At 38.0% G+C, this 13,636-nt stretch overlaps 1 pseudogene; it reads right to left on the bottom strand.

The window, feature by feature from the left end:
- Window positions 1–7,366: 7,366 nt before the first annotated feature.
- On the bottom strand, window positions 7,367–8,598 carry LOC143577922 (RING-H2 finger protein ATL46 pseudogene; annotated as a pseudogene).
- Window positions 8,599–13,636: the final 5,038 nt, after the last annotated feature.

Raw genomic sequence — 13,636 nt, 5'->3', positions numbered from 1 at the left:
CCTGAATACGGTTACGTTCTCCGTTGATTGAAATTCCTTTCTTTAACTGGGCTCGGCTAACTGTATAATATTTACACATATCAATTAACTACTACTACTCGTTTTCGATAACTGCCTTAACACATTTTCCATTAGGTTTTTAATTCATTTTATAAACGAACTTCGCTTCAGGCGAAGTTAAACCTTAGGCGAACTCGGAAACAGCTTGGTTCTGGCTTGATTCGATCGAATAGGAACACGTTCGATCGAATAGGAACACGTTCGATCGAATAGGAACACGTTCGATCGAATAGGAACACGTTCGATCAAACAGGAACACGTTCGATCGAATAGGAACACGTTCGATCGAATACAACACTCATTCGATCGAATACAAAACTCATTCGATCGAATGAGTTGGAGACTATTCGGTTGCTTCCCTATTCGGTCGACTGGACTTGTTCGATCTACGCATTCGATCGAATGGACTGATTCGATCGACTGGTTCGATCGAATGAGTCTGATTCGACTCCTTCAAGCTGGGCGACGGAGAAACCCACGGGTTTTCCAGATTTTCCAGATTTTTGACCCAAAATCGAAGTTTTTGACATGGAAATGCTCGGGATTGAAAGGGCTATCGATTCCTTGTACTTTTAAACACAAAAGCTTGCATTTTGACATCAAAACAAGGCGGTTTTTGACCCGAAAACTCAAGTTACGAAAATAGGGAGTTTTTGCTCGATTTGAGCTCGAAAATGGTTATGAAAACGGATGATTTTCGAGAGGGACTTACCAAAAACGATTAGGAACTAGATTGTGGACTCGGATTTGTGATTTGAGAACTTTCTCTCTCTAGCTTCTCTCTCTAGAAATGAGAGTGTTTGGGTGGGTGTAAGTGAAGGAAGATGGTGAAAATGGTGGAAGTGTCAAGAACTTTCGTTTATATACTACGGGTTTGGTTAGGCTCGGGTTGGCTTCCTACGGGTCGAGACAGGCCGAGTTCATAAAATAACTAAGCCCAAGACCCGTTCCTTACTCGACATTAAATAACTAAAACGTGAAATTACTAAACATAACTTTCTTTTATTTATCAATATAAAAATTTCGGGATGTTACAAGTCTTCCCTCCTTAAAGAGGTTTCGCCCCCGAAACCTAACTTATTCCCTATAAACGGAAAACTTCTTATATTTACACGCTTTACCATCACACAACTATTTATTATAACCAACATGCATTCAAGTTAAATTCATAGATCGTTCATACTAAAGCACAAGAAGTCACAAGTACTTCATAACATAAAAGGAAATCATTCAAGCTTGCTAAACAACATAGGTTCAACTGTAACATAAAACACTCTTTAACTACTAAACATAAAACAACTGTGACATGCCACTTATTCTCCTGCAACCTCCTCAGCAGCTAATAGACCATCCCTTCACGCGTTTCCTCTTCCTTCCCTCACTGCCACGGCTTCTCTACACTCCCTAGCTATGTGACCTGACTTACCACACCTATAACACTTCTGGTCCTCGGTGCATTCACGGGAGAGGTGCCCCTCCCTCCCACATCGGTAGCACTGGTTTGGACCAGCCTTGCATTCCCCCAAGTGCATCTTTCCACACACCTTACATGCTCCACTCCCTGCCATCTTCTGTGTCCTTCTCCCTGCATGTTCCACGATATCCCCAGCTCTTTTAGTTCCTTTCCCTTTTCCCTCATCTTCCACTCCCACATCATCCGCCGCCAGATCATCATAGACTATCTCCGCCAACTCGACCGCAGACTCAAAGGTAACAGGTTTGTTGGCCCTGACCAACATGCGGACCTTCTGGGGAAGTCCTCTAACGTAGCACTTGATCCGTTTCGCCTCGGTGTTCACCATGTCAGGTACCAACCTAGACATGCGGTTGAATTCAGTGGTGTACTCACGATGTGTCATCTTGTCCGCCTTTAGATTCAGAAACTTCATCTCGGCCCTCTCAACCTCAGCATCAGCACAGAACCTTTTCATCACTAACTCCTTAAGGTCATCCCACCTCATGGCCTTAATCTCCTCTCGGGTCTTCCTTTGTTCGACCGTTTCCCACCAGTACATGGCCTCATCTTCAAATGACTGAGTGGCATAACCCACTGCTTGGTCAGGACGACACTCGCTAATGCGGATAACCTTATCCATGGCGGTTATCCACTGAAGAGTAGCGATTGCGTCTCCCAACCCAGTCAGCTTCGGCGGGTCGCATCCTTTGAAGGACTTATAGCTGCACCCACCTTGTCCTCTTCTCATATCATCGACTTTCACAGACTTATCCTCGCTCGAGGCCCCTCTTTCTCCTTCCCCAACCTCCTTACCATCACCCCCTGCCCCTTCAGCAGTTCGCTCACGGCTTCCAGCAGATCCTTCGGGATTCAGGTTCTTCACAGCAGCAACTACAGCTTGAACAATGGCTGCTTGAACTGCAGGGCTAAGTTGAACTTCTTCGTTGTTGTTCTGGTCTCCTCCAGCTGCGCTTCCTTCATCTTCGGTGTGGGAAGCTTCTTCCACCGAGGGTTGCCGGACAAGACGAGGCCTGCCACGACGCCCAGTGCGACCCCCAGTTCCCACAAATTCTCCAGCTCCAGCCATCCGTATTCTAAAAGGGAAAAACACAAACATCATCACTCAAGGAACTATTTAGTACAAGGATAGTAAGGCTAACAGGTAATAACAGTGGCCAGTTGTGATTAGCTGATCACGTTACTTTCCGTGTCCTATACACTTCCCTTTATGAGTCTATTTGTGCTGGTTCTACTTAAGCAGTTTTGTCAAATCAAACAATCAATTATTCCTATCCCTGACGTTCACATATCTTTCTTTTCTCATTATCATATATCATTTAATCATACACTTTACCTTTACTGATCTTGCTTGAGCGACACATGGCATTCTTGAACTGGCATCTTCTTTCCTTTCTTACTTAAATCCCATTTTCTGTTCGAGTCTAAGCATGTAGGATGCTTAAATCTCTCGAACTTATGCTCTGATACCAACTTGTAAGGCCCCGTTACCGGAAGCCCTACTTTCGCGTCGGATTTACTCATAAACACAGTTCTTCAAATCAGAGTTTATTAAAACTTTTCGCGGAATATAAAACATCAATCATTTGTTACAAGTCATTCAATCTTTTCTTTGATACCATAACACAAAACTTTATATTTAAAACATCTTTACTTCTTTCTTCAGATGCCAGCCGTTCAATCCATGCCGTGTGTCATCCTCATGCTAACTCTATAATCAGCTCACCTGCGTGCACACTAAAAGTCAGCTACGCTGAGTGAGTTCTAGTTAATCAAGCAACTTATCATACAACCACTTCATACAATATATATATACGTATCCGAAGACACATAGTCCACTGTCTAACATGCCACTGTTTAACCACTTAATTACCCCTACAGCTTAGCCACTTAATTACAACGGCACGTATAGGCTTTCCCTATCACGCACTCACGCTATGCCACTTAATAACGAAGGCACGTATAGGCTTTCCCTATCACGCACTCACGCTATGCCACTTAATAGCGAAGGCACGTATAGGCTTTCCCTATCACGCACTCACGCTATGCCACTTAATAACGAAGGCACGTATAGGCTTTCCCTATCACGCACTCACGCTATGCCACTTAATAACGAAGGCACGTATAGGCTTTCCCTATCACGCACTCACGCTATGCCACTAACACCCTTACTAGACTCCTGCTACCTCTAACACACTCTACCTCAACCTGCCTTGGTCACACTCATATTAGTTTAGTATTTACGTAGTGAACAAGTCACATCACATCATTCATACACACTATCAACCACTTGGCAATCGCTATCCTTGGCGATACGTGCAATATCCGAAGATCGTTCACGTACCGACAAGCATTATAAATATATACCTCATATAACATCTATAGCATACACTTACCACTTAAAGTAAGTGGATTCACACTTCACATCGAGTATGCACACAGCCCCGAAAACATAACAAGGAAATGGGGCTAGAAACTCACCTGAATACGGTTACGTTCTCCGTTGATTGAAATTCCTTTCTTTAACTGGGCTCGGCTAACTGTATAATATTTACACATATCAATTAACTACTACTACTCGTTTTCGATAACTGCCTTAACACATTTTCCATTAGGTTTTTAATTCATTTTATAAACGAACTTCGCTTCAGGCGAAGTTAAACCTTAGGCGAACTCGGAAACAGCTTGGTTCTGGCTTGATTCGATCGAATAGGAACACGTTCGATCGAATAGGAACACGTTCGATCGAATAGGAACACGTTCGATCGAATAGGAACACGTTCGATCAAACAGGAACACGTTCGATCGAATAGGAACACGTTCGATCGAATACAACACTCATTCGATCGAATACAAAACTCATTCGATCGAATGAGTTGGAGACTATTCGGTTGCTTCCCTATTCGGTCGACTGGACTTGTTCGATCTACGCATTCGATCGAATGGACTGATTCGATCGACTGGTTCGATCGAATGAGTCTGATTCGACTCCTTCAAGCTGGGCGACGGAGAAACCCACGGGTTTTCCAGATTTTCCAGATTTTTGACCCAAAATCGAAGTTTTTGACATGGAAATGCTCGGGATTGAAAGGGCTATCGATTCCTTGTACTTTTAAACACAAAAGCTTGCATTTTGACATCAAAACAAGGCGGTTTTTGACCCGAAAACTCAAGTTACGAAAATAGGGAGTTTTTGCTCGATTTGAGCTCGAAAATGGTTATGAAAACGGATGATTTTCGAGAGGGACTTACCAAAAACGATTAGGAACTAGATTGTGGACTCGGATTTGTGATTTGAGAACTTTCTCTCTCTAGCTTCTCTCTCTAGAAATGAGAGTGTTTGGGTGGGTGTAAGTGAAGGAAGATGGTGAAAATGGTGGAAGTGTCAAGAACTTTCGTTTATATACTACGGGTTTGGTTAGGCTCGGGTTGGCTTCCTACGGGTCGAGACAGGCCGAGTTCATAAAATAACTAAGCCCAAGACCCGTTCCTTACTCGACATTAAATAACTAAAACGTGAAATTACTAAACATAACTTTCTTTTATTTATCAATATAAAAATTTCGGGATGTTACAAAATGCTCAATTTAATTTAATTAATTAAGAAAGAAAAACTATTACTATCTATAACATATATAAACGAAAACCCAAAAATTCTATGTGTCGCGATGTGGTAGCTTCCCTCTTTTATGAAAGCGACCAGATTTCTTGATTTTTAAATGTAGGTCTCTCATTGATTTAACTCAAATTCATGGGTATGGGTCTTACCAAAACCAGATAGCTCTTAAACGGGTTATAACATCTCATTAAATTAAAAATTAATCTTACCAATTATTTGATATGAAAATCCTACAAAATAGGAATGTGCTAAAATTTAATATCCAATTTAAAAAGAAAAAGATATTATTTATAATTAATAAACAATTTTATAGTAAAAAACATAAGCGGGTCATGGGTCACCAAATCCAGATAGCTTTTAAACGGGTTATAACATATCATTTATTTATGAAAGTCTTTCATTATCAAACCCTAAGTATATTATTAACTTGTTTACAATAAAGAAAATTAAAATCCAAAAAATAAATATTAAAAAACGAAAAATGTAAAACAACTATTCTCTCAAGCCATCAGATTGCTTTATTTGTAAATGAAGGCTTCTCACGCATTGACCCAAATTCATGGTTAAAAGTCTCACCAAACCCAGATAGCACTCAAACGGGTTATAACATCTCATTATATTAAAAATTAATCTCATCAAATATTTGATATGAAAATCTTATAAAATAGGGATATACTAAAAGTTAATATCCTATTATTATAAAAAAGATATTATTTATAATTAAGAAACAATTTTATAATAATGAAAATAAACGGGTAATGAGTATCACCAAACCCAGATAGCTTTTATACCGGATTATAACATATCATTTATTTGTGAAACCATTTTATCATCAAACCTCAAGTATATGAATTCTTAACTTTCTTACAATAAATAAAATTAAAATCCAAATATACATATATAAATATTAAAAACGAATAATGTAAAACAACCCCCGTAATACGGGGATAAGATCTGGTTTTCAATAAAGTATAACAAGTCGCCAAAAGTATCAATCTAACTATCGACTTTGACATGTGACTAACATATTTTCTTTCATCTTTTAGTTGTGAGTCACATATTTTCTTTGATCTTTTAGTTGTGTCCTCAATTTTGGTAAATATATCTTTAGACAAATGTTTTAGACTTGTGCAACTTTTTTTTAATCTAATATCAAAACAACAAACCTACAATCACTCAAACATGTATGTATCTAGTTCAGTTTTTACTAGATTTAAACAATTTTATAGAAGAAACAAAAAAATTTAGGAACCTTTTTTGTTATTTAACATACTTAAACGACCTATAGAATAATTTAGTTGCATTGTTTTAAAAGATGAGAGCCCATTACTGTAAAACTCATCGAACCCAGTTAACTTCCTCAATACCAACGTGATTAAAACAATTGCAGTTTTTGCCAGACGTTGACTTCAATAGGACATGATAGAAAACAAGCGGAAGCAATATTCAAATATGAGACTAGAGAGGAATTAGGTGATTACGCTAGAGTCTAGACCACTCTTGAAAGGTTGAAGTTTTTATATTTATAAAAAAATAGTTTTGATAGTTAAAGATGAATTTAATTTTAAAGAAAAAAACAAGGAAATGATATACTCTTTAAGGCCATGTGTAATGAGGTATTATGAGGCGTTATAAGAGCACGGACGTTTTTATCATAAAGGACATATCTGTCTTGTATTGGTATTGATTGAAAGGGCGTTATTCATTACACATGTTTTTAACTTAAAAAAAAGGCGGTGATGATGGTGTAGCGGAATACTCCCCTTAAGGAGCATTAACAATTGCGCATGGCCTAAATGTTATCACTAGAAAATATACTTGAAATGACAATTGATATGTTCCTATAAAATGGTTAAAATCAGGGAACAAAAGTAAGTCAAACAACAAAAGCTATGATGAAAGCAAAAGATGATTTAGCAAAAGCAAAAGCAAGTTTTGGCCCTATGCTGCCCTTAAATTGTTTAATTACAAGATTCCAACATGTATGATAAAATATGAATCATTACAGCCTTGACAGTACAAGCATCTTGAATCTTTAACATTTGACCATTTTGACCTAAAGAATCCACAATCAAACATCCTGTGCAGATCTTGCTTCAAACTCATGAAAAAAATCGTAACTTTAACCGCGTACACGATATATAACAAACAATTAAACATAAATTTAGGGTATATGATTAAAGATTTAAAGAACATCTCTATGCTAGAAATCTTGCATTAGAATGTAATATATTATCAAAAATGTAGCAAGAACATATGACTAATCATTCATGAAAACTAAACAAAAACGCGATTCAAAAGGAACAATTCTTCTTCATGTACCTTGAAATCTACCAAATCGTGGCAATTCCATATCAACCGAAGATGGATTATGCATCCGATCACTAGAAGAACTAGCAAATTTCCTCTTTTTAGACCATAACCAAATCTTGGAAACAGAAAAACTATCAGTTTTTGCACCAAGATTTATCTTTTTCCCTTCAAGATCTTCATCAACCGTATGATCATCAATTCTTTCAACATTTTTCACAAATCTTGCATCTTGCAAGTCTCTCAAATGAAACAGTGGGACCCGCAGATTAGTGTCACCAACAACATACTCATAAGAACCCATCGAATAACATCTTCTTGCATCTAAATTGCTACTACTCGTTTCACATACGGTTTCACCTATGGTTTGACCTTCACCTTCATTTTCACTCAACTTTCTAAACTTACCAAGCCTAACGGAAAACCCCCCCTTTTCAACCAGGACTTGTTCGGTTTCAACTGTTTTCAAACCAGCAGAAATCCCACTTTCATCTGCTTCACGCGGATCATCAAAATCGAAAATCAGGTTGTCCATCGAAAACCCGGGGTCAAAAAGGGTATTTCTACAAAGGGGGCAAGTTGAGTTTGACAAAAGCCATGTATCAATACAATTGATATGAAAAGCATGGCTGCAAGTTGGGAGTAATCTTAACTTATCATTTTCTGAGAATTCACACAAACACACGGCGCAATCGAATGAATCATTAGCACCAACAACCTTATTGTACATGAAAACAGGCAATGCATCTATGAATGTTTGATCCAAACCAGAATCATGCAAATGAAACAGCTGTTGAAGCTGTCTTTGCAGTGCATCAGATGGAGAACCATCTGGAAACCGATTATTCGACCGGGAATTGTGTTTTGTCAAGAATCTAAAGAGTAAGTGAAGTAGACCAGATATGAAAAACAAGACTGCCAAGATTACTATAATGAAAAGAACTGTTGGACTGATTTTAGCACCTGATGATGATGGTGATGATGGTGATGAAGGGGTTAATGTTCTATAAAAAGAAACACTAAATGGTGGTGATGACATGGACTCTTGGTATCTAGAAACACCATTTTCTTTAGCATTTGTGTGCCTAAAAACCAATCTTTCTTCAAGAAACAACATCATTAAACAGATCTTTTGTGTACTACTTCTACCCTAAAAATATAAATTTAAAAAAAAAAAAACTTTTTTCAGCAGCAAAAAAAGCCCACCTCATATTATGGTTAAAGATTCATACCCAGAAGCTAAAATCCAAAAAAGCCTCAAACTTTGCATTCAGATTTAACAAATTTCAGAAGAAGAGTAAGTGGGTCAAGCTGGATTAAGCTAAAAGACAAGTGTACATGGTGACAAAAACTTAATTAAATTTCAATTCTTGAGCCTTGCTGCTGCTGAAACAAAACCCTAATTTGGGTGTGTGAATCTTGAAGTGTGGTGATTGCTAGTGACACAAGTATGAAGGCAGAGGTGACATATTATTATATTATTATATAAAGATTGGGTGAGTGAGTACAAAAAGTGGCTCATGATGTGGACCCTGATGGCTAGAACCGGTGTGAAATTGAAGCATCAGTTGAGTCAAATGGTGTCAGTTGGAACCATGTAATGTTTAATGGTTTGTGTCCTCAGGTTTATTTTTCGGGTTTTTCAGGTATGGTTCTTCGAATTTTAAAGTTTTAAATCTTGACCCAAAACTCAATCCAAATCTTTCACAGGTTCGGGTTTTTCCGGGTTAGGTTAATCGGATTTCGAGTATTCTATAAAACAAGACAAAAAAATTTTAAAAACTACAATGCTTAAATTAAGCATATTCTTCTTTACTCGTAACGCAAATAATCAAATAAGAAACCAACATAACTTGATAAAGCAATTCTAAAGAAGAGTGAAACCGACTCTTCTTTGCTCAACTCATTTCAAGCTTTATCTCAAAACAAGCTCAAGCTCGGATATAGAGGTACACAAACCGGGTATTTTCGATATGATCAACAAAGTCAAAACCGGGTCGGGTAGGAAACGATTCGGGTATCTAACCAGGTATTTTTGGTTCCAGTTCCGGCGGGTCCGGGTCGGTTACGGTTCCGGTAAAGGAAGAAATCTAATACCGGGTCGTACCTACGGGTAGGGTACGGGTAGGAACCGGTTCCAGGTCGAGTACACCGGGTCAAGCCCGGAACCGGGTATTTTGTGCACCTCTACCCAGAGGAGCTTGGGCGGGGTTGACAGCTCAGCTTTCTAGCAACCAAACAGTTAAAAATTATCAATGCACAACATTTCTTAGAAATGAGTTTGTACCCTTGAAAACATGGAGGCAAAGGTTCCAACTAATAACCTTCATGCTTACAAGATTTCATTAACCAACTCTAATTTCTAAAGAGGAAAAACACACACACACACACACACACACACACACACACTACTGTGTGAAAAACATAAGTCACTGATTGTCTTAAGCCTGTGTTATTACCTTTTTTGGATTCAAATCAAATGTTTTTACAGCCCATATTTCAATTTTTAATAAAAGAACTATTCATCGGTTTAACAGCACATATGAAGAAAAAACAGCATTAAAAACACGCGAATGCAGATTCTCTGAAAGGAGTAACGCCCGTCAAAATTTCTCCCCGTAGTAGGCTGCAGTGCCAACCATGAGTGCAACGGTTCCACCCTGAGCCACTACACGAGCCCTCATTAATGTTTGACCCAACTGTGAGTTCCCTTGCTTAAAGCTAATCAAACCGGCTGTCAGCACGCCAGCTGTAATCAAGGCACCTATAAAACCAAACCCAAAAATCGAAGAATCTCAGATATAAATTACAAAACCATTTACTTTTCTAGCACCCAGCAACAAATCCATTCTGTAATTTACTATAGCACTAAATAGTAAAAATTAACATCAAAATCATCTATAGCACAAAATAGTAAAATATTATAGAGGCTGCAGTTACTTGGAACATATAACATATTTATCGTTAGATATCATTATAGGATGTATTTAATATTTTGCTTGGGAGCACGTGTTTTCAAAAGTTTATTGTGTTGTGGGTTATTTTAGGTATATGATCAGCTGTCAAGTACTTTTATTAAACTACATAAGAGGTCAATCAATGTATTTTTGAGATGGAAAGAGAAAAAAAGTTTATAAAGCAAACAACATAAAGGCCCAACATATATGCCCATGCTTATGTCTTATTAATTCCCTTAACTTGCATCTCCAACCAAAGCAATCGCTAAAAAGAAAGAAGGAACATGTTGATGGTATTCACACAAAAACTGGATATAGTGACCTAATAGGCTAAAATCAGATTCTCAAGTTATTAAAAAATGGATTGCCATCAAAGAAAACGCATAAAGTTTTGTTTTTGGTAAATGTTTATAATATAAACCAATGTTTTGACATTGATATAATGTGATTTATTTATCAGTCTTATAAGGTGGTAATATTAATTCAAACACAACTCAATTTTTCTTTTGACATCATATTTTTATGTCAAACATCAGCAATAATGTTTTGTTCAACACTCAGTTTTAATACCCTTTTTCCAAAACAGAAGTTTTATATTATGTATCGGAACTATTGCCTCGAGTAAATCATTAGTAAAGGCTTGTTCAATACAAATCACGTTTATGTAGACGAAGAGAACCGCATAGCCACTCGTTTTGAAGCCCTGCAGACCCTCCAAGACGATGTGGCGAACCTAAAAAATCACCGCCGGATTTCCCCTGATGAGAAGATGATTCCGATTCCACCATCAACAGATCAGCAGGATGCACTCATTGTTCAATTAGCAACAATCTCCACGTCATTTAGACTCTCTAAAGGAGAATATCCAAGCGATCAAGGCTTAGATGGACGATAAAAAGAGTCTTGTTTGAGGAAACCGGAGACGGTGAGCAGGATCAACAAGAAACCACAGAACCCGGGACTAACAAAGAGGAGACGACCGACAACGTATCCTGAAACTCCTTCTCTCTTGGGGTCACTAACAAAGAGAACAAGTCGTTTTTCGGGGCAGAAGTAATGATATGAACCGAAATATCCTGGAGGCAATGTCGCCGTTGATTCAAACAGCAACTCGCTAAAGGAAGTGTAACCGGAACAGTTTCCTACTTTCGTAAATCGTTGATGCTGGTGTTAGTAATTTTTTAAGTTTTAATTATCAAATTAGGGTTTGATAATGAGCATGAATAAACACAGGTGCACAAAACATATAGAATTGAACCTAACCTAACTATAAGAAGTCACAGTAACCACCAAGTCCAAATCCTTAAAGTGAATATTAAAAATTAGGGTTTAGAAATGATACCAATTGGAACGAAAGGGGTTTTTTCTCAGGAAACAGGCTTTGAAGCTCGGGATTAGCTCCCATGGTTCCACTATCTAATCTAGAAACAATGATTCAAATCGAATAGTTCGAACGATCACTGCTCTGCTGAGAATTGCTTTTCTCGCAAACTTTAACCTCATCAGTCAGTCTCCGTCACTAGCCTTCCACCAATATTACATTACAGTCACAGAGTTTGGTTTTGGCGTTTCGCTGGAAAACCATACTACCAGTCGTTTTAACCAGGACTATCACTTTTATTCGAAATCCGACCCGAAAAAACCTGTACCCGAACCGAAGTAATTTGGGTTGGTTCTCGGGTTTGATTTATAAGTTTCGGGTCAACCCGAAGAAACTTCTAGTTTTAAAATTAAATATATTTTTATGTATAATAAGTCCAGTCTTAGCCACTAAAGTTATCATAATCTAGCTCTAATCAACTGTTGTCATTCTATCTATTATGGATCGATTGTTTATTATTAATTTATGTTTTCCTTTTATTACTAATAGCAACCGAAATCGAACAACCAAATCACGTCCGATTGAATACGATTAAGGCTCGAGTTAGTTTACTCTTCTTTTGAATTGTTTTATCAAGTTATGTTGTTTTGTTATTTGATTATTTAAGCAAAGAAGAATATGTTGTTTTAATTTTATCATTGTAGTTTTTTATTTTTTTTTTTGTTTTTGTGTTTTTTTTTCTTTTGTTTGTTTGTTTTTTAGGATACTCGAAACCCGATTAACCCAACCCGAAAAAACCCGAACACGAATTACCCGAACCCAAAAAACCTGTGAGAGATTCGAGTTGGGTTTCGAGTCAAGATTTAAAACTTTGAAACCCGAAAAACGAACCCGAAGAACACCCCTAGTTTTAACATTACAGGAGCAGAACTCTATAGTGTAACACACAGTGGGACTAAACCCTGGGTGAGCTCGGGATTCGAACTAATAACCTCGTAAGACCTAGCTCAAATCTTTCATTGCCAAAAGGGTTGTTCAAAAAGCTCAAGGCTCGCTCGATAAAAACTCGAATAAAACTAGCTATAAAGAGTTGATTTGAAATATCCTAAGCTGATTTTGATCATTTTTGTGACCAAGCCAAAATCAACCCAGGGTCGGCTCATTGACTCGATCTTAAGCTCATTTAACTTCAAAATCGAGCTATAGCCTAGCTAAGTTGCCTCGTTTAATTTCAAGCCCGAACTCGAAACAACCATGGCTCGACTCGGGCTTGACTCATGAGCAACCCTAATTGCCAATATCCAATTCACCCAAAGTGTCACAAAATGAAGACCGAGCTTAGGTTTCCATTGAGAACCCAAATCTTCTAGAAGTAGACCATAAGTTGGTGATATATGTATTGGTTAATGTGTATCAAATTATCAAATGAAGACCAAGCTTAGGTTTCACAACATTTAATTTCCCATGTTTCTAAAACGTGTAGCGAAAAATGGAGTCGGGACAAAGAAAAGCTTGAACTCAAATTATTTAACAGCCGGGGGCTAGGTTGAGGTGGCTCCTTTACCATCAAGTCGGTTTCAATTAAATAATTTACGAGTGAACTTTCGACTTATTTACTCCGGTTTAGATTGTTTGAATCAGCTTTACTAATTTAAAATCGCTAATTGGTGTTGAAAAAGTATGGTATGACCAGCTCCAGGCTGGGTAACACCCCGAATATTCTAGGTTAATGAAGAAACACTAACAGAACCCCGGGCAGATTACTAGTAACCTGGGGGTTAGATAGCTGTTTCCCACGAGGGGTTAGACCCTTGGAAGATGGTTCTTCTGATAACCTGCAAAACAGACACCGTGAGCTCGTCACTGAGAAGGGGGGGTTCCTCCTTGTGACCACC

Source organism: Bidens hawaiensis, unplaced genomic scaffold, assembly GCF_021521415.1.
Source record: "Bidens hawaiensis isolate Kalapana, Puna unplaced genomic scaffold, B.hawaiensis_p1.1 tig00028938_1, whole genome shotgun sequence".
Taxonomy (NCBI): domain Eukaryota; kingdom Viridiplantae; phylum Streptophyta; class Magnoliopsida; order Asterales; family Asteraceae; genus Bidens; species Bidens hawaiensis.
This window is presented reverse-complemented; position numbering and strand designations above follow the sequence as displayed.